Source organism: Aegilops tauschii, chromosome 2 (genome assembly GCF_002575655.3).
Source record: "Aegilops tauschii subsp. strangulata cultivar AL8/78 chromosome 2, Aet v6.0, whole genome shotgun sequence".
Lineage (NCBI taxonomy): Eukaryota > Viridiplantae > Streptophyta > Magnoliopsida > Poales > Poaceae > Aegilops > Aegilops tauschii.
This window is the reverse complement of record NC_053036.3, coordinates 272,901,806-272,922,079: the sequence shown is the minus strand read 5'-3', so window position 1 is coordinate 272,922,079 and position 20,274 is coordinate 272,901,806. Positions and strand designations below refer to the sequence as shown.

Genomic DNA, 20,274 nt, shown 5'->3' with positions numbered 1-20,274 from the left:
GTGTATGCGAGATTACCGTCCTATCCCCAACCGACTAATGTTGCTGTGATGTAGTAGAAATTTGAAACGGGGGCTAAGTTTTTAAATTTCCTCGCATTTGAGACAAGCGCGCCCTGAATACATGGTTCCCCCCTTCCTCTCTACCGCCCTTTTCCCCATTCGTACTCCGTGGGCGCCAAAACACCCTCTCCACCCCACCCTCCTCCGTCCGCCGCCGTCCGCCACCCCATCCACCGCCGTCCTCCTCCACCATGCCGGAGCTGATACCCCGACGCCGCCGTCCATTACAAGAGATCGACCTCTCTCATCCACGGCTTCGGACCGGGATCCTTGCATCCCGTCCTCTCGCTTCATCCCCGTCGTCGTCCACCTTGCCGGCGCTGCTCCTATGACCGTCTCGTCCACCGCGCCCCGCCGCCACCATCTACCTTCCTAGATCTGCTTCCAGAGGCGGACCACGAAAAAAATTTAAGGTGGGGCGAAGTCTCACTAATTTTTTTTGATGCGAATCAAAGGAGTCAATACACACTAACAATGCACACTACAAATGAATAACCAAATACAATGAAAATGTAGACATGTTTCAATAGGAAAACAACCTAAAAATACCGATAATGAAGCGTATAATGGCGTCTAGAAGACCCAGACAATGGCAGTGCCCTACCATCCTTCTGAAAATCTTCCTAATTTTAGTAAGAGCAATACTTTTGAAGATCTATCACTCAATGTAACACATCTTCCTTAATTTTACCAAGCGGACATGATAAATATACCCCTTCCTCCTCTTTCCTTTGCATTTGCTGGTCCTTTCCTCTTCTTTTCCATCTTATGGAGAGAAGTCACAGAACTGCGCCGGTTGGGCATCTTATTAGCTTGTACGTATAATCATCTAAAAACAAAAACGTGTGCATACACTAGCATGAATGAAAAATATAATTGTATAAACAAAGTGGCAGTGGCTGCAAATAGTTCAGAGCAGAGGAGTGGTTCAGAGTTTCAGACCCTAGGAGATTACCAGGAAAATCCCCAACTGCCGTCGCCCGCTGGAGCCGCCGCTTGCTGCTGCCGCTCGAGCTTGCTGCCGCCGCCCTCTAAGCCCCCAACCAGCCGCCGCCGCCGTCCGGCCGTCGGCTGCCCCGTCGTCGGTCGCCTGCGGCCCTCCTCGTCCTCACGACCTGGCCAGCCGCCGCCGCGCTAGCTGCTTAGGGTTGCGTCGTGGCTGGGCGTCGTGTCTCGTGTGCGTGGGCGCTGGATCGATCTGGACCGGTTGTTACTGGCCCAAGTGCCCAACAGCTGGATGCGTCGCGTCGGCCCATCAGACCAGGCTGGGTGCGATCGAACGAGTCAAGCAATTCATTCAAGTACCAATCGATAAATGCATATGTATATTTTTTTTTTGCCCAGAAGTAAGGTATGGCGGCTGCCATACCCTGCCCACTGGAGAGGTCCGCCAGTGTCTGCTTCCACGCCGCCGGCAGCCATCACTACCGCAGCACCGTCAAATTCTCAGCAGATGCGTACACGGCGCCGCACTAGAGGCGGTACTCTTTCGTATCTGCTCAACTTATTTATCGCAACAAGAAAATAGATCGCCACTACTTTACTCTAATTTCTTTTCTTGGTTGCGAAGTTGCCTTTGTCCGGTTTGCACCTTCAGAACCGCCATGGCACGCTCAACACTATACTCCCAATGCTTATGGTTTTCCCCTTTTATATTCCACACTAGTTAAATCACAGTAGACTAAATTTCAAAATTGGGTCAGTCGATTTTTCAGAGCTCGCCGGAGTTCGCCAGTGCGATCGAAGGGGCTCGGGTGGTTGTGGGGCCTCGCCGAACGAAGAAAACTCGATGCAGGTGGGGGTTGGGGCGGGGGTGGGGGATGGGGGTGGCGAAGGAACACAGGCGGTGGGGGCCGGTGGTCCGGCCGGCGGCCCGTGCGGTGTTCTGTATGGGAAGAATCAGAGACGAGGAAGAAGAAGGATTAGGAGACATAGGATCTTCATCCAACCGCCTGAAATGGTCGAGAGACAGCTGGGAGTTCCATTCTTAATGCGCTCTGGTTCATCATGTGTGGGCACTGCGCAACCAACATTTTATTATCCAAAATCTGCTTGCTCTTCTTTACCATGTTCCTCTTCCGTTCTTCTTTAATATGTACTCTCTCCATTCCTAAATACAAGTCTTTGTATAGATACCACCATGGACTACATATGGAGCAAAATGAGTGAATCTACACTCTAAAATGTATCTGGATACATCTGTATGTGATCCATAGTGGAAATCTCTACCAAGACTTATATTTTGGAATGGAGGGAGTATGATAGTAGTACAGTATGTTCCTTGTACTGAAGATGAGCAGGGACATTTGCAGTGTAGAGGTCTATACGGTCGGTTGTGATGGACACTTTGAGCCTCTTTGATTCGTAGGATCTTGTAAACATAGGAATAGGATTTGTAGTGGCTTGCCTACTTGAATCCTATAAGAATAGCAAGGAAATGCGGGGAGATGTGTCGCCTTTGAGAGTTACACTGGTATTAACAGTACCGCACCTTCACTTGAAGAGAGCTGGTATCCGAAGCCTTTCTAGCCGTACCGGCAATACTAGCACATATATTCCAGCAAGTTCCACTTTGCTGATTTTACTCTGATGCTGAAGGTTTTCCCGTTATATCTACACTATGATCTGTGTAGCTGCTTTGTGTCGCACTAGCAGCAGTCCACTCTTGAAGCTAAACACTGCAGTGACTTACAAAATTGGCACCAAGGCATTGAGTGCCATTCTGGATGCAATGAAACTCATACGCTCCCCACCTGTTGATTCTTGTTCAGAATATGATCCTAATGACTATTCTAACCTCGAGGAGTCAAAGGCAGATGGCCTGTCCTGTTCACCCATCAAGGTGCCTGTTCTAATTTGGCAATGTTTTATTGATTGCGGGTATCTTGCATATGTTGTCTTGCTTTTCTTCTACTTTGTTGCACCGCCATCTGCTTAGTTTACTCATCATATATGTCGAGATGCCATGCCCATCCATTATCAATACATATTCCATCTATCATCATACCATGTTTTTCCACTCAAATCTTGTTCTTGTGCATCAGACATCAAAAAGGAAGAGGGTGATTGTCGAACCTGAAGGAGCACCAGCAAAGTCCTTGAAAAACGTGGTGGTGCCGGAGAAATCAGACAGCACCCCACTTATATTGGTTGTACAACCAATGACACAAAACGTAGGACCGACTCCAGCAGACTGTACCCATACTTCACTCGCCACGCCACTAGCCCCACCACACAGGACCTGCACTCCAGCAAAAGGTATACCGATTTCATTTGCCATAGCACCAGCTGTACCACAGAAAAATCCCACTCCAGCAAAAAGTACAGCAAGTCCACCGGCCGAAGACCTATCCCAACTGCAGAGACGGCCAATTCCTGCAGATTGGAACCCCATTCCATTTATTCCCAGTTTAAAAGACAATGCTTTCAATGTTGTTAGGGACTACGTGCATATATTCCCATCATGGGAAGATTATTGTGAAGACAAACACCATTTTCACATCTTCCTGTCCAACTTACGTGTAAGTGCTATTATTCATGGTTATTATTTTCCTGTTTTCTGCTGATTGAACACATCAGTGATTTACATTACATTGTTGTGACTAGGCGAGGGTCAATCTGGATAGTCATGACGAGCAAAGCTTGCTTGTGCTTTTCAAGGAAGCATTGCAGCAGTATCAGTGTTACCTCAGGAAATCACACTTTGATGGCAAGTCTATAAACGAATTTCCGGTGAAGTCATCTATGCTAAATTTAGAAGACATTGAATGGAAAAACCTTGTTATGCACTGGTCTCGTTCCCAGGATGAGGTATTGTCTATGAAATCACATGACAATTTGAACTTCTACTTTTCCGCATGTGCCTTACGGATATTTTTTGAAGGAAATCTGCTCGAAGAAAAATTTCGGTTTGACAAGAACGACAGGATATCGCAAATATGCTACCCGCTGCTTTGCTCTTGTTAGTACCTGTTGTCCTGTATCACTGTACTTGCATACATACCTGGTTCATTATGTGACACCAGTATGCATGATAGCTTGCTTATCAATTGTTCGCTCCAAATTATCTGATATGTATGAATGGTTACATTAGTGTAGAATATATTCAATGCCAATGTTTTTTTAGCTCTGCATTGTTCTTGTAAGTACATGCTGTCCTTTATCAGTGTACTTATAATGACAGGTAGTTGTTCATGTACCATCACTCTGCAGCTTATTTTCCTTTGCCCTCCATTTTCTACACATCAGATCTATATTTACTCTTACCATAAGGTTGGTACTGAAGAAGTTTAGCTGTGCATTGCTCTTGGCTGTACCTTTTGCCTATATCGCTGCACTTACATTTATAGCTACTTGGTTATGTAGCATCACTCTTCATCTTATCTTAAATATTCTCCATTTTTCCGTATATTATCACATCTATATTTACTCTTAACAAAATGTAGAATAAAGGCAATGCTTTTGAAGAAGATTCTGTGGTAAACTTCTTGAATTGCCCTCCCATCAGCATGGACAAGGCCTTTATAGAGCCTGTCTTCACCAATAATGTAAGTTTGTCCATCTCAAGCCTTCAAACTTTTTTGTATATATTTGGTTAGGCATGACTGCAACAGTTGTTTATTTTTGGTGTTTGCATCATTGCTTGTTTAAAGTTTATTATGTAGTTCATAAACAAAAGTTTGTCCTTTCTCAATTTAAGTTTTCAGTTGTACAACCAAGTTCCTTCTTCATACCATGTAAATTAAACTATACAGAGCAAGTGATCTTCTTTTGCACTGCATGCATGCTTCTGTTCTTCATCCGTAATCTAGTGGTGTGGTGAACCTGCCCACTACAGCACAATGTCATATTCTGCAATGTCTTAACTATGAGCAATGTCATATCATTCTACTATTATTTAAACCGTCTCTTTATTTACCAATCTGAAATGGTATAAATTGACAGCACACTAACCATTGATACTTATGAGTTCTTGATCTGTAATCCAGTGGTGTCGTGAAGCTGCCAACTCCTTCACAATGTCATTTCCTGCCATGTCTTGACCTGAACAATACCATATTGTGTTAATGCAATTTTAAACTGTCTCACTTTATTCGTCAGTAAGAAATGTGATGAATTGTCAGCACTGATACTTTTATGTGCAAAACCTGTCATCTGTCTGCTTGTTTATCTTTCAGAGTGAGGAAGATATAAGTGTTGAACAAGCGCGGTCTCATCATCTTGCTCAGCTGCTTGCGCTGCAGCTCCCCAGCAGGGCTAACCTTTCTTGAACTCTATTGAAGTGCTGTCGGTTTTGTATATTATTTTGTCGGCGTGTTTATTTGCACTGGTGGCGATGTTTGATGCCCAGTGTATGTAATCTGCTGTCTGCTTGTGCTTTGTTATCATAGTGGCGAACTTTGATGCCCAGTGGATGTAATATGACGTAATTTCTTTATTGTATAGTCTAGGTTTTTTCTTATTCACGATGCTGCAGTTATTTTACTGTATATATATCCTGTCTTCGCAGTAAACCGGCCAAACCGTAAAATTACGGTACATAATCGGGCCGTCATGCAATCACGATGTAGGTTGGGCCTGAAACGTGCCGAACAGCTCACGGGCCGGCAGCAGCCCGAAATGAACCCCGGCCCATGATTGTGCGAATCAAATCACGGGCTTTTAACAGGCCAAAATTGTCTCGGTCCTTGTTTGGCCCAATCAGATATCGGCTGCGAGCAGGCCGGATGCAAACCGGGCCGTAGTTAGGCCCAACTATATGACGGGCTTTTAATAGGCCGAAATTAATATAGGGCCAAAATGTTAAACGGGCCCTTAACAGGACAAAACTAATATCAGGCCGAATTACTAAGTGGGCCCAAAAGCATAGTGTCCAGTTGACGGGCCGAATCTGATATGGGCCATAGTTGAGCCCAAAGCCTCTTAAAGGGCCAGATCTGATCTGGGCCGTAATTTGGCCCAGAACATGGTAGGCTTTTAACGGGCCGGATCTCATATGGGCCACTATTAGGCCCGGAGCGTGGCAGGCCATTAATGGACCGGATCAAATATGGGCCGGCATTTGGCCCAAAACATGGCAGCCAGTTAATGGGCCGGCCTACCAGGGTCCTCAAAATCTTGTGGGCCTACAGCTGGGCCGGCCCATTAATGTCGGCGAAATCTCGTGGGCCTTTAGCTGGGCCGGCCCATTATGATCCGCAAAAATCTTGTGGGCCTTTACCTGGGCCGGCCCATTATGGCACACAAAAATCATGTGGGCCTTTACCTGGCTGGCCCATTATGGCCCGCAAAATCTTGTGGGCCTTTAGCTGGGCCAACCCATTATGGTCCGCAAAATCTCGTGGGCCTTTAGCTGGGCCGACCCATTATGGTCCGCAAAATCTTGTGGGCCTTCAGTTGGGCCGACCCATTTAAACTTGATGGGCCGGTCCACGTGTCAACATATCATAGGCGCGTCTCGCCCATTGCATGAGTGACACCTGTGCCAACGCGGACCTAACACGTGTCTCCTCCAGCCAATGATGATTTTACACGTGGAAAATCCCCATTGGTCGGGGCTGTTAACGGGTTATCGGATCCAAAACCCGACCCGATAGCTTAACGGCGTTCCGTTACGGTGGATGCCACGTGTCGGTCACCCTTGACGAAAGCACTTCTGTGACGCGCGATTTATCGTCATGGAAGTGGACACTTCCGTGATGATAATTTTGGTAATGTCATGGAACACTTCTACGACAGCACAGGTATGACTATCTTGATTCTGTCATAAATTTGTCATGGATGTACATGCATGACAAAAAACGCGACCTACTGTGACAAACACGTATCATCACGGAAGTGTTTTTTTTGTAGTGATACCAGTAATGCAACGAGGAATATACTGAAATCGTGCCTGAATATCATGGTTCAAACCACCAAAAAATATATTCATTGTATCATCCACAGATTCTTCTATGTCGCAATGATGCATATAAGATTTGAACTCTTGGTAGTAAGCATGAACAGAGTTGTTGCCTTGTTTAAATTGTTCAAATTTGCGAAGCAATTCACGACGATAGTAAGGAGGGAAAAATTGTTGTCTCATTACATCTTTCAAATCTTTCCAAGTTGTGGGTTGGTTATCAATGTTTTTCTTACAATGCACACTCCACCAAACAGAAGCAAAACCCGTAAATGCTCTAGTGGCAGATCGTACTCGCTCAAGTTCAGAAAAGTCATGGTGACTAAAAACTTGTTCTACTTCAAGCTCCCAAGCTAGATAAATACCAGGATTATATCTACCCTGAAATGACGGTAAAGAGATAACCTGACCATGTGCTTGTGTGTGTTGTCCCAACTCTCGTGATGGTGATGATGTGTCCGTCGTCCAAGAACTTCTATCTCCGGAACCTATCATGAATAGTAGAAACAAGAAACAAAATTCAAGAATAATGTTTCGATGAACTACTAGGATGTGGTTGTAAAGTGCTCACAGTAAAGCAAATGTCAATATCTTACAAGTTCTTACCATGCGGCAGGTGGTGACAAGCAACCGGCAGTGTCAAATAACTCCGAAGATTGTGTAAAGCGATTGCCAAGAGAACGTACGTATACACGGTGTAGAAATACGTGGAGCTGGGTTGGCTATATATGGTAGCAAAATATTAGCAATAATCAATTCAAAGATGCAATGTTGAATAAACGCTCAACGACGGTACTGTGCTGGTCCTCGGCTAGACCGGAACTAGAGACACGAGCCTAGAAAACTAATAAGGTCATGCCGTAGCACAACTAGCATCAATAAAGGATATGAAGTAGCTCTGGACAACAAGATATAAGTGAAGATCACAATAGCAGTAAAGATAATGATGTGAAACCACACCCAAGATATATCAACAACTTTCTCCTCAACTTTTCTCGGGAAAAGTTTGTGATAATTTTCTAATAATTTTTCTCAAAATGGCACTGACTCAAGCTTTCAAGCGCAAAAAGAATCACTCAATTCCGAATTGATATGAGGAGTCAAAAAATTCTAAAACTGGCTTGAAAAACTGGAATAAGCTGTGTTCGCGAACTTCGGAGGGCAAAAAGACCTATTTAGAAGCCGATTTTGAGGTACCAAAAATTGAACTAGCCTCTGCAACTATTTAGATGCGGCTCGTCACTAGCTTTTATTTGAGTACTCATGGAGCCAAAACGGACTTCGTATGAGGAAGTTATGTCTGTTTTACTGAACAGTGCGCAAAACAGATTCCAATCTGAATTCAACTACGAGATTGAGTCTAGATAGATCCGAATTTTGTTTTTTTTCTTCTCTCTTTTTTTTCCTCACAATTTTTTTCTTTCTCTCTTTTTTTTCTCTGACTTTTTTTTTACTTTTTTTCTCTCTTTTTTTCTCTGTCTTTTTTTCTCTCTCTCTATTTCCAAGACAAACTAGATAAGATGCAGATTGGATCAAGCGAAGATGTGAACGACCTCAACTATGATTGTGACAATGAACTATGGGTAGCACGTGGTGGAAATTGATGGATGGTGTGGTGGACAGCGGAAGGGATAATGATGCAGCGGCGACGTGACTAATGTAAACAGAACTCGAAACTCTAACCGAACTAGACACTAAGACCAGCAATTCGACACGACGATGCAACAGATAATTTAATAATGCAAACAATGAAAAGAAAATTGCAAAGGCTCAGACTGGCTAGGACAAAGTATGAATAGACCTAACTTTTTTTGTGTGGCTTTTTCTTGGACAATAGGTAAGAAAATAAATCTAAGCTAGGGATAACTGGAAATTCTCACCGAGCAACCTGAAAACTGATACCACTTGATAGAGGCGGGGTGTCCCGATCTTTCGATGAGATGATAACTATCGATTTGGTGGAGCCAACTTTGACGATCCGATTACAAACGTGCACGACGTTGCGCCTTAGTAATCGCTAAACCAATCTCCCGAGGTTAGTGACGATGCTGGAAGCACAATCAGCCTGACCACGAAGGTCTATTCCTGCACGCAATCGAAGAACAAGCAAGAATATGATAATGCAATTTGAATATTGCGAATAGAGATGAAGTATTGATAAAGGTGGGTATCCGACAGCGGTCTTGGTCTGGTCGTTGGACACAAACGAAGTACACGAAGTTGCAATGGCTAACTTTTAACTAAACAAATCCCAAGGAAAAAGCTACTAGATGGATCTACTTATATAGGAGCAAGGGGTGGCGGCCAAGGAGGTGGGAGGACGTCCCAAGGCATCCTAAAACCAACCCTAGGTCGTATAAGGCTCATGGGCCCAAGTGGAGGTGATGCAACACCTTTGGACTTGTTGTTTGACTCGGATTCTGCTGCAGCGTCAGATTGTTTCGTCCATATCTCAACGCTCCAGACGAATTTAAAGGTGAATCTAATTGGGTTGGAAAGAGGACGAAATCTACTTTCCAACAAAAAAAGAATCGCCCAATTCGGAGTCCATATGAAAAAGTTGTTGGCGTTTTAAGTCAGGTATGTCTGTGCAGTCTGAATCTGAATCCAGAACGTGAGAGACTTGGACTCTATCTTTTCTTGGCCCAAAAGTGACGTGAGAGGTCTTTTTGAACAGAACCTAAACTTCTCCTTTTCCCCTATCTTCATATGTGGATTGTACAAATGTCCCATACACCTGCAATTAGACAAAACACAAACGTGTGTGAAGTATTTTTGTTCTGGATAACATAAATATATTATTGAATAGTTTGCACTAGAAATCACCTGACGAATATGCATGTATGCAATATTTTTGGTCGTATCCAAGGTAGTCATGTCCTCATCAATATACTTTATTGTATGAGATGATCATGTTTTGTAATATCGACAACCGGTAGGAGCCTTAGGGTTGTCTCTTAATTATTGTATGAAATAAAAGCGCCATGTAATTGCTTTACTTTATCACTATGCGTTAGCAATAGTTGTAGAAGCAATAGTTGGCGATACGACCTTGATGCAATGATGCTACGATGGAGATCATGACGATGCTTTGGAGATGGAGATCAAAAGCACAAAATGATGATGGCCATATCATGTCACATATTTTGATTGCATGTGATGTTTATCCTTTATGCATCTTATTTTGCTTAGAATGATGGTATCATTATAAGATGATCCCTTCACTAAATTTCAAGGTAAAAGTGTTCTCCCCAAGTATGCACCGTTGCCAAAGTCCGTCGTTTCGAAGCATCACGTGATGATCGGTTTTGATAGACTCTATGTTCACATACAACGGGTGTAAGACAGTTTTGCACATGCATAATACTTGGGTTAAACTTGACGAGCCTAGCATGTACAGACATGGTCTGGGAACACTCGAGACCGAAAGGTCAAATGTGAGTCATATAGTAGATATGATCAACATAGAGATGTTCACCATTGATGACTAACCCATCTCACGTGATGATCGGACATGGGTTAGTTGACTTGGATCATGTATCACTTCGATAAAATTGAGGGATTTTTATTTATGTGGGAGTTCATTAGTAATTTAATTAATTGAACTTAATTTATCATGAACTTAGTCATATAGTTTTGCATTCTATGTTGTAGATCAATGGCCTGAGCTACCGTTCCCCTGAATTTTAATGTGTTCCTAGAGAAAGCTAAGTTGAAAGATGATGGTACCAACTACGCAGACTGGGTCCGTAACTTGAGGATTATCCTCATTGCTGCACAGAAAAATTATATCCTTGATGCACCGCTGGGTGACAAACCTGCTGCAGGAGCTGAGGCAGATGTTATGAATGTCTGGCAAGCTCGATCTGATGACTACTCAATAGTTCAGTGTGCCATGCTTTACGGCTTAAAACCGGGACTTCAAAGACGTTTTGAACATCATGGAGCATATGAGATGTTCCAAGAGTTGAATTTAACATTTCAAGCAAATGCACGGGTTCAGAGATATGAAGTCTCCAACAAGTTCTACAACTGCAAGATGGAGGAGAATAGTTCTCTCAGTGAACACATACTCAAAATGTCTGGGTATCATCACCACTTGACTCAGCTGGGAGTTGAACTTCTAGTTGATAGTGTTATTGACAGAGTTCTTCATGCCACCAAGCTACAAAGGCTTCGTGATGAACTATAATATGCAAGGGATGAATAAAACGATTCCTGAGCTCTTCGGAATGCTTAAGGCCGCGGAGGTAGAAATCAAGAAGGAGCATTAAGTGCTGATGGTTAACAAGACCACTAGTTTCAGGAAAAAGGGTAAGGGAAAGAAAGGGGACTTCAAGAAGGATGGCAAGCAAGTTGCCACTCCCGGGAAGAAACCCAAAGCTGGACACAAGCCTGAAATTGAGTGCTTCTACTACAAAGGGACTGGTCACTAGAAGCGGAACTGCCCTAAATACTTGGCGGATAAGAAGGATGGCAAAGTGAACAAAGGTATATTTGATATACATGTTATTGATGTGTACCTTACTAATGCTCGTAGCAGCGCCTGGGTATTTGATACTGGTTCGGTTGCTCATATTTGTAACTCGAAACAGGAGTTGTGGAATAAATGAAGATTGGCTAAGGATGAGGTGACGATGCGCGTCAGAAATGGTTCCAGGGTCGATGTGATCGCCGTCGACACGCTACCTCTACATCTACCTTCGGGATTAGTTTTAGACCTAAATAATTGTTATTTGGTGCCAGCATTGAGCATGAACATTATATCTAGATCTTGTTTAGCAAGACGGCTATTCGTTTAAATCAGAGAATAATGGTTGTTCTATTTATATGATTAATATCTTTTATGGTCATGCACCCTTGATGAATGGTCTATTCTTGTTGAATCTCGATCATAGTGATACACATATTCATAATATTGATGCCAAAAGATGCAAAGTTGATAATGATAGTGCAACATATTTGTGGAACTGCCGTTTAGGTCATATTGGTGTAAAGCACATAAAGAAACTCCATACAGATGGAATTTTGGAATCACTTGATTGTGAATCATTTGATACTTGTGAACCATGCCTCATGGGCAAGATGACTAAAACTCCGTTCTCCGGAACAATGGAGCGAGCTAATGACTTATTGGAAATAATACATACATATGTATGCGGTCCGATGAGTGTTGAGGCATGCGGCGGGTACCGTTATTTCCTGACCTTCACAGATGATTCGAGTAGGTATGGGTATATCTACTTGATGAAACACAAGTCTGAAACATTTGAAAAGTTCAAAGAATTTCAGAGTGAAGTGGAGAATCATCGTAACAAGAAAATAAAGTTTCTACGATCTGATCGCAGAGGCGAATATTTGAGTTACGAGTTTGGCCTTCATTTAAAACAATGTGGAATTGTTTCACAACTCACTCCACCTGGAACACTACAGCGTAATGGTGTGTCTGAACGTCGTAACCATACTTTATTAGATATGGTGCAATCTATGATGTCCCTTACCGATTTACCACTATCGTTTTGGGGTTATGCATTAGAGACAGTCGCATTCACATTAAATAGGGCACCATCTAAATCCGTTCAAACGACACCGTATGAACTGTGGTTTGGCAAGAAACCTAAGATGTCGTTTCTTAAAGTTTGGGGTTGCGACACTTATGTCAAAAGGCTTCAGCCTGATAAGTTCAAACCCAAATCGGAGAAGTGTGTCTTCATAGGATACCCTAAGGAAACAATTGGGTACACCTTCTACCACAGATTTGATGGCAAGATCTTTGTTGCCAGGAATGGAACCTTTCTAGAGAAGGAGTTTCTCTCGAAAGAAGTAAGTGGGAGGAAAGTTGTCGTGAATTTTTCACGGCAGATGTCCTAGTGAGAGGACTTAGTCATGAGGCTAACACATACAAGTGGTAGCTTGAGAGGGGTTGATCAGAATCGAGAGACGCAACACAAGACAAGGGTTTAGACAGCTTCAGGCCCCGGGAAACATCATCCGGTAACAACCCTACATGCTGTTTGTGGCTGGGTCTCATTATCATCACGAGGGAGTCGCCGTATAAACCGGCTCTCCTAGTTGTGTCTAGCCTTAAAGATTATTCAGCCTGTCTCTCTTGGGGTGCCCTGCCCCTCCTTATATATGTTGAAGGGGCGGGTTACATGTAGAGTCCTAGTCGGATTAAGACTTAAACTATTCTGACCTTTTATCACAGGCTTCCTCCATGGGCTTCTTAACGTCTTGGGCTTCTTAACATCACGGGCTTATTAACCTCAGGCGACTTTGTCTGTCGGGTTATAACTGTCTGCCGGCTTACCACTGTCTGCCGACTTACAACTGTTTGCCGGCTTACCACTGTCTGCTGGCCTACCACTGTCTGCCGGCTTACAACTGTCTGCCGGCTTACCACTGTCTGCCGGCTTACCAATGGGTCACCAGGCTCGGCCGGGTCATCAGTGAATCGTCCGTCCTCAGGCGGTTTACCAATGAAATACCAAGTCCCAGCCTGGTCATAACTCCGACCGGGTCATACCGCGGGGTATATCCCCGACATTAGCCCCCAGTTTAATTTGGATTTATCCATCTTAAACTGATCCTGATCATCCTTAAGTCCTTGTCATTTCCTTCTTCAGAAAAGTCTGGATCAATAGGCCAACCTCATAATCAATTTGCTAACATTGGTTTCTCACAGAAAAATATTGTGAAGTATAATTCATTTGATTCAGCTCCCAATGCTTAACAAAAAATATTGGGCTTGAAATACTCATCTGATTTTCAGCTGGCTTGAAGATGTAGAACATGCCGGTTTAACATTGCCAAAATTGCCGGTTTGTAAATATTGATGGCACCGGGTCATAATTGTTGCTAACATCAAGCTTGAAAATGTACCTCCTTTATATGCATATTACTTGTAGCCCCCAAGTCTTAAGAAGGCAGCATAGTAACAGCTTAAGACTTGCTTCAATATAAATGTCACGACCTTGAAGAAATCCAGGTTGTTCATCTCAGACACTAGTCATGAACTGAATATTCCACATATGTAGCCCCCAAGTGCCGGGTTGTCATGCTTGCAGCAACCTGGGACTTGTAATTGCCTTATGCTCATAAAAACTTCAACCAGTGTAGCCCCCAAGGGCCGGGTCATTATGCAATAATGAGCAGGGACTTTGCAGATATGATCATTGAAAATAACATCATATGATGTAGCCTTCATCGCAGGGCTTGAGCCCACGTCCACAAGGTTAAGAGCCTTCTGCTTTAACAACTGAGCAATGGACCCTTCAATATAATGGATTTAACTTGTGTACCTTGAATTTTTAACAGGAGCAATTGGTAGCCCCGAAGGGCCGGCTCATTACTATGTGATGAGTCGGGTCTTCAATAAGGCAAGTAAAAATGACTTTGCATTAGCCCCCAAGTGCCATGGTGCATGCTGGCAATGACATGGGACTTGCATATTTGATGTAATCTCAACTTGAATAATGTAGCCCCCAAGTGCCAGGTCGTAAGCCTGCAGCGACTCAGGACTATTCCTTCCATTGTATAACAAATCATATCCATTGATAAGATAATAGCCATTGCGCTAAAACAACTTTGAAAACCTCAATCATAATACTGGTTATTGATAACCATAATAAAAATCCAACCATGTTGGCTATGAAAGATGTGAATACCTTATCGGTTGACAAGTACATCCGGAGTTTAAATACTCGGCGGCTCTTGGCCGATGGCGACTTAATGCGCATTCATTGTAAGCCAGAATTTTTATAACCCGGCGGCTTATAGCCTTTGAGAAAATCCAGAATGGATAACCCTTTTGAAACATCAATTTTGATGATGACCTTGAACTTAATCATTTATATAAGTCATAGTTCTGCAAATCCTGTAGGATTGATTTATACTGTTGGCTTACATTGCCATGCCCAATGAGGGTAATAATCCAATGATTTATAAGCGCATGAATTCCAATGGCGCAATCCAAAATATACTGGCGGCTTAACGTCCAAAGCCAGGGCGGGTTACCAAACCCCAAATATTCATACAATTATTGAAAGACATACCTGTAGATTGACATCATGGCGATATGTTGATAATTATTATCCGTAGCGGGTATCATCCCAAAATCATGAATTATCATGGTTGTGATTGCTTAAGGCAAAAAATATCCTGGCGACTTAGAGTCCGCTATCAGGGCGGGTTACCAAACCCAAAATACTCAACTATGAGTCATATGATCAGGGCTGCATGGCCCGAATTGTGAAAACCATATGTTAACATGAAAGAAGGATATAAATCCAAAATATTCAGAAAAACAGAAATCCAGAAAAATTGAGGCTTTCAGAGGCCGCCAAGCCTAAAACCAAGTGCTTTCATGGGTCGCACAACCACTGAGTTAATCCTTGCTATCCATAAGCCAGCCCTCACATGGCAAACCGTCGTTTTAACCTTAACGAATTCAGGGTCTTAGTTAAAAGATTGACTGTCAAGAGTAGGACGGGTCATTCCAGGATTACCTGGGCGGAGTAGCATCGACATACATGCAGGATAACCCGGAAATTTTGGTGAATACACCTGGCATTCCAAGCCAATTAAAAGGTTATGTCCTCTTTGGTGAATACACCTATGTTTGAACAGGATAACCCGGAAATTTTGGTTAATACACCTGGCCTTCCAAGCCAAATAAGAGGTTGTGTTCTCTTTGGTGAATACACCTATGTTTGAACAAGAAGCTCTAAGATGACATATAATAAGCCCGAAGGTAGGATACCTATCTTTGAACCGTGCAGTGCAACAAGTTCTCTTTGGTAACCTTGAACTTGAGTAATCACCATCTTGCTCAATGAGTAAGAAACCCCCACATAATTGTAACAAGGCATGTAAGCCGGATCAGCAGGGTAGTTATAGCTATGCTCAATGAGCAGGAAGCCCCCAATTAATTTTTAACAAGGCGTGTAAGTCGGATCAAAGGGTAGTCATAGCTATGCTCAATGAGCAGGAAGCCCCCATGTGATCAACAATTTGATAATCCAATAAGGCAGGATACCCATGTTTGAACTGCACATCATGTCAACAAGCTCCCTTTGGTAACCTTTTAATTTTTCTTAGAACTCGAACTTGCGAGAGATGAATTCTTATTTAACCGGAATTTCAAACCGGATATTGAAAGCTTCAAAGCTTTGTGAGAGACAAATTTACCTTGAGCCGGATTTTAAACCGGAATTCTTCATTTTAAGCCGAAAATTTTCTGACGGCCTTTAAATTTTCATCAATATGGCAATAGACCCCGGGACCGGGTTATTTTCCCTCCAATGACCCGGAGATCTTGAATTGGCTGAAACTGACAAGATTTGCTAAGTCATGTCATCGTAGCCCCCGAGTCTTAAGACGAGTCAAGGAGTTGTCTTGAGATTCTCCATACTTGACCATGATATGAACCGACATATAGTTGAACAGCGGAGCGCTGGAGTATGTTTGAAGCTGGAGGCAAGGTGGCAAGTTGATGATCCTTGTAATACTCGTTGTATACTCCTGGTATGAGTTATTCAACAAACTCTGTGACATGACGGTCACCTTTGCAGTAGACAATTTGTCCTGCATATGAAAATATATAAACCAAAGTAATTGTTCTTTGATAGAAATGATAAGTTTCAAGAAAATATACTTAGATGGATATCACCTGATATGTCTTGCCAGCAATTATCAGCCACAGGGTGATGACGACTGCAGTGGAATTAAATTCAACCACGGGCAAGTAGGATATGCTCGCAAGAATTGGCGTGTGCATGCTGAAGAATCTTGTAGCTGATCACACCTCCTCTCTTTTTTCGGGCAAGCTGTTCAGGGGTCACACCCTTGCCAAATCACCGTCGCTGGTCACAGCTCTACCTCGCAGGTCGTAGGCATCTCCGTTGATTGTGCCCATGAGTGGCAGGTTGCGATGATAATACAACTATGAAGTCGCCAAAACCGGATGTCAAAGCGAAGACGGATGATGAATTCTGGTGGTAAGGCTCAGTCGGATATAGCACATCTCAATTATACTAGCTTGCTGCTCCAGTATTTGTCCTCTAGTACTGTAGCCATGTGAATAGTTGATGAAAAGCATTGCTGGTCTTTTGCTTGTTGTGCTTCCAGAACTAATCACGTTGGAGGTAGAGGCACTTTGGCGGCTCACAGTGAGCCCGCGGCAGCAACCTAGCGGCAGTGGGGGGCGGCTTGCCAGCGCAGATGAGGCCGCGACAACGGAGAGGCTCGCGGCCGAGGCAGGCCACCGGGGCGACTTAGAGCTCAGCCCGGGACATAGTCGGTTCGACGGCAGTCGTGCTGCAACAGCAAGGCGGGTCAATGGAGCAGCTCTAAGGCGGGGCCAATTCGAGGCACGGCAAGAGCCGTGGAGGTCCATGGCGAGGTGAGTCACAGCTGCGGGGTGGCTCACGGCCGCGGCAGCGCAAAGTGGGGGCGTCCATGACAGAAGAGGCTACCACGGCAGAGCAGCTACAGCCCCGTCAGCAGCTTGAGGCACCGGGCGCCGTGATATAGTGATTCAGCGGAAACTGGATTGGCCCGGAGGCGAAGGGGCTCCGGCGGTTGCTCGCTGCGAGCGGCATCTTACGCGCCATGGATCAGCGATGCACGCAATGGTGAGGCGGCAAGGTTATGGCAGATGCGGCGGCTCAACGTGGCTGCGTGTGAAGATGAGGCGGAGCCCAATGCGGTCAGAGTCGGTGATGCAGCGGGTTACGGTAGCAGCAGCTCAGCAGACGAAGGAGCGGTTGAGCAGGCCCATCCCGCGCCTGACAACAATGGGCGGGTCAATCCAGACCGGGTTGAGCCGCTCGCGCCGGGGCGGCTCAATGTGGCCATAGGCGACGACTCAGAGCGAGGGTGATCGCAGAGTCCATGTCCTTCTCCGGATCATGGTCGTATGATTCCCAAATCGTGTTGTATTCATTGCATCTTTCAGGCGGTTGATTTTCTCCATCTCATTGGGGGGCGGCTCAGACCCAACGGAGTCGGCGTCTCAGCAGAGATGCATTGGAGGCCGAGGTGGAATCCCGCCGGCTCAAAGCCAGACGGCGGCTCGACGGCAACTTAGCGGGGCGACTCAAATTTGCAAGGCGGGCCGGCTCTCGGGCGCGGCGACTCAAGGCTGAAGTAAGGCCGCGGACGTAGGCCCCAACGGCGGCTAAGGGCAGCGAAGCCGTCACAAGGGTGACTTAGGCCCGCCGGTGAGGGCGGCTTGCAAGCGAGGCCGGTTTAACCCGGCGCGACAGCGGAATCACGCGGGGGAGCAGTAGAACCGGCACGAGGCATGTGTTGGAGCGGCTCGGAGGCAAGGTGCAGAGCTGGCCAGGTGAAGCTTACAGCTTGGTGCGGCGACTTGGCGACGGAGCTGGTCAGCGGCATGAGGCTGGCTTAGCGCGGTGTTGAAGGCGGCTCACGGACGGCGGATCACAACTGAGGGAAGGCTGGCCTGGCGCGTGACCGTCGCGGCGAGGCCGGCTGGACTACGGCTCAAGTGGCGATACGGAACAGGTCCGCGGCTCAAAAGACGGTCGACTCATCTCGCAGCGACAACTGCAGCACAGGCCCAGCCCAGGGGCCGCCGAGGTCAGGGAAAGGCGTAGGTGAGGCTGCTTAGCCGGGGTGGCTCGACGGCAACTCAGTCAGGGCGGCTCGCAACGCTCAGAGGCCAGCAGTTGGGAGGCTTGGCGGCCGGCGGCTCAAAGCAGCAGCGGCAGCACCCACGGGTCGACGATGGTGGCAGGCCAATTGACGCGGGGCTGACGGCGGCAGAAGGTGACCCGGCGCAGTGGCGGTTTAGAAGTGCAGTGGTGGCGACGGCAGGGCCCAGGCCGGCCGTAATGCCTCAGAGGCGCGGCGATGACTTGATGCGACGCGTGGAAGCGAGGCCGACTCCGGTTGATCGAGATGTCCTCCGGGTCGTGCTTGGTCTGAACCCTTTTTTTAACGCGGCTAAGCAAGCCGGCTTAGATCGGTTTCCTTTGTTGACTGTGGCATAGAAAAATTGTCTCCAAATTTAGACGGATCGTCGGGTCACGTTCATCCACGCGTAACCCTAATTTTCTCTTATCCTCAAATCTCACAGATCTTTAATGTGGACACATGAAATTTGAAGTTGACGAAAATCCTTTCAAACCGGCTTATCCGAAAAATTGCAAACTTATCAAAACCCTGGGAAGATCCCTCCAAGAACTCAACACCACCGTGCGTGGGCCCCACGGTGGGCGCCAACTGTCGTGGATTTGTCATGGCAGATGTCCTAGTGAGAGGACTTAGTCGTGATGCCAACGCATCTATGTGGTAGCTTGAGAGGGGTTGATCGGAATCGAGAGACGCAACACAAGACAAGGGTTTAGACAGCTTCGGGCCCCGGGAAACATCATCCGGTAACAACCCTACATGCTGTCTGTGGCTAGGTCTCATTATCATCACGAGGGAGTTGTCGTATCAACCGACTCTCCTAGTTGTGTCTAGCCTTAAAGATTATTCAGCCTGTCTCTCTTGGGGTGCCCTGCCCCTCCTTATATATGTTGAAGGGCGGGTTACATGTAGAGTCCTAGTCGGATTAAGACTTAAAGTATTCTGACTTTTTATCACGGGCTCCCTCCATGGGATTCTTAACGTCTTGGGCTTCTTAACGTCTCGGGCTTATTAAGCTCAGGAGACTCTGTCTGTCGGGTTATAATTGTCTGTCGGCTTACCACTATCTGCCGGCTTACCACTGTCTGCTGGCCTACCACGCTCTGTCGGCTTACAACTGTCTGCCGGCTTACCACTATCTGCCGGCTTACCAATGGGTCACCAGGCTCGGCCGGGTCATCAGTGAATCGTTAGTCCTCAGGCGGTTTACTAATGAAATACCAAGTCCCAGCTTGGTCATAACTCCAGCCGGGTCATACCGCGGGGTATATCCCCGACAAAAGTAGAACTTCATGAGGTAATTGTACCTTCTCTCAATTTCAAAAGTAGCACATCAGAGAAATCCGTTCCCATGATGCCTACACGAACTAGAGAGGAAGTTAATGATGATGACCATGAAGCTTCAGATCAAGTTACTACTGGACCTCGTAGGTCGAACAGAGCACGTTCTGCACTAGAGTGGTACGGTAATCCTGTCCTGGAAGTCGTGTTACTAGACCATGGTGAACCTACAAACTATGAAGAAGCTATGATGAGCCCAGATTCCGATAAATGGCTTGAGGCCATGAAATCTGAGATAAGATCCATGTATGAGAACAAAGTGTGGACTTTGGTGGACTTGCCTGATGATCGGCAAGCCACTGTGAATAAATGGA

General features: G+C 45.4%; 1 long non-coding RNA gene across 2 annotated transcripts; it reads right to left on the bottom strand.

The window, feature by feature from the left end:
* Nucleotides 1-524: 524 nt before the first annotated feature.
* Nucleotides 525-1,456, bottom strand: LOC141042009 (uncharacterized). 2 transcript variants are annotated; one of them, XR_012203816.1, is made up of 2 exons: nt 1,016-1,456; nt 525-889 (listed from the first exon to the last, which is right to left on the bottom strand). It is a non-coding gene; the product is annotated as an uncharacterized lncRNA (long non-coding RNA). The 2 variants fall into 2 exon arrangements; XR_012203815.1 differs by having other exon boundaries at nt 525-847; nt 1,016-1,327.
* Nucleotides 1,457-20,274: the final 18,818 nt, after the last annotated feature.